Consider the following 1,938-nt stretch of genomic DNA (forward strand, 5'->3'; position numbering starts at 1 on the left):
GGACTTCCGACAATTGCCGAGGTTCAACTCATTAACGTTGTTCGCAGACACTTGCCAGAAAATGCAAGTGGCCACTTTGCCGGGCCGACTCGCTTGCCCAAGCGGGAAACCATCAACCGCAGGCCCGGTAAGGCGGCCGAATCTGACCTCATAGACTTCCACACAACGGGACTTTTGACTTTCCCGGCCGCGGGTGGCCTCCACCCGGCCTCAGCCATCAGCCCTGCCTGCCTCCAGCCGCCTTCTGGTTAATGAGTTATCCAGCCTGGCACTTCGGTTGCGCCAGCGAGACCAAGTCTTGGCTTTGGTTAATGATTTGAGCCGAACCGACCTGCCCCCCGCCTCCCCCGGGCTGAACTCGGGCAGGTCTGCCGATTTCCCGACTCCTTTCGGGGCCTAATCGGGTCGCGCGAGCCGCCTGGCGCGACCGGGGACATGCCCCGGCCTCTGCCAGGCCTCGGGCTGCCGTTTTTGAAGCCCGACCAAAAACCCGAAAAATGGACAAAAATGGAAAAAATTCCCGCCCAAAAAGGGTGAATAGTCGGTTGGGCGGCAGCCCTGGTCGGTCTCTGCAGACCTGGAGGCTCGAGACGTGACTTTGGAAAACTCACCAATTCTCGATCAGCCACCTCCTACCTCTGTGCAGGTACCCCGCCAACCCCCAAGGACAGAAATGACAAGTGTCAAGTTGGCGGGACGGATTTGACTTCGGTCGCCGAGCCCTGGAACTAATTTCCCGCAAACGGCTTCGGATTTAGCTCCATCCAGACTTCCGGGACGAAACTTGACAGGCCGTATCTCCGCACTCCCGGAGCGCAGCCGCACCGTTCCGGCACCCATCGACGCGGCTGGCCGAGCCCGAGCGAACGCACCCCACGGCGGACGGCTAGGCCTTTCCGATTTTTTCACCCTTTTTCCCGAAAAGATTCCAACTGGCAGGGACATTCGCCCGACGGCTTAAAGACATGCCCTTCTGCCACACTAACGTCCCCGCCTTCGTTTGGCTATGTTGGCTTCGTCATTTCCGTCTTTTATTAAAGATACCATCTTAACACGCCGGTTAACCATTTGCCAGAGTTTTCGGTTAATGGTTTGCCACCTTCAACCCATTTGGTTAACCATTTGCCGCCGACAATTTTCAGTTCATCAGTTGCCACATTCAGACTTTCTTCTCCGGTTGCATTTCGCGGACTTCCAGCGCGCTCGGCTTCGGGTCGGCCCGCAGGAATGTGGTAGCGTTCGATGCCGCTTGCCTTCCTCTTCCCCGCGCCGCGCACCCGACGAGCACAGCTGGCCCACCAGCGGAGATAGCCGTCGGAAAGCGGTCTCCAGCCAACGGCTGCACCTCCGCCGGCCAAAGAGCCGGCCGCACGCCGTCGCTGGCCTCCGGTGCGACCCGTCCGGCCGCAGCGGACGCTCTTTACCCGCGCCAGTTGCCACGTTGCGTCGTCATGTTACTGCCCAAAGACTGCAGCGGATGCCGGTTGCCCGGCGGGCCAAGCGGCCTAGCGACGCCGTGCCTCGTCCATGCGGGAGCGGGCTGACACCGCCGCCTGCGGGGTCGCCGCCGCTTTCCAACGAGGTATGGCCGACAGCGGTCCGACACGGGACGGCGGAGAGATCCGCATTTCGGCCCCGGCCGCATCAGACAGCCAGAACTGGCCGACCGAAGTTTTCCACCCGCCGGCTGGCCGATCAAGCCCGCTTCCGAAGAAAGGCGCTCGGCTTGCAGGCCGCTCCGCCATTCAGCATCCCTGGCTGCCCGGCACAGGTTACAAGATGCACCCCCAATGACGCAGCAGACCATTGTCGCTCAAGCAGCTTCATGCCGCCAGCCCAACAACAACGGCGACCAGCACCACCACGACCAGCAGCAAATTGCCCTCCGCCGCCCTGTCGACATCACTTTAAAAGCCACACCGCAAATACGCCCTCCTT

Source organism: Pristiophorus japonicus, unplaced genomic scaffold, assembly GCF_044704955.1.
Source record: "Pristiophorus japonicus isolate sPriJap1 unplaced genomic scaffold, sPriJap1.hap1 HAP1_SCAFFOLD_1544, whole genome shotgun sequence".
Lineage (NCBI taxonomy): Eukaryota > Metazoa > Chordata > Chondrichthyes > Pristiophoridae > Pristiophorus > Pristiophorus japonicus.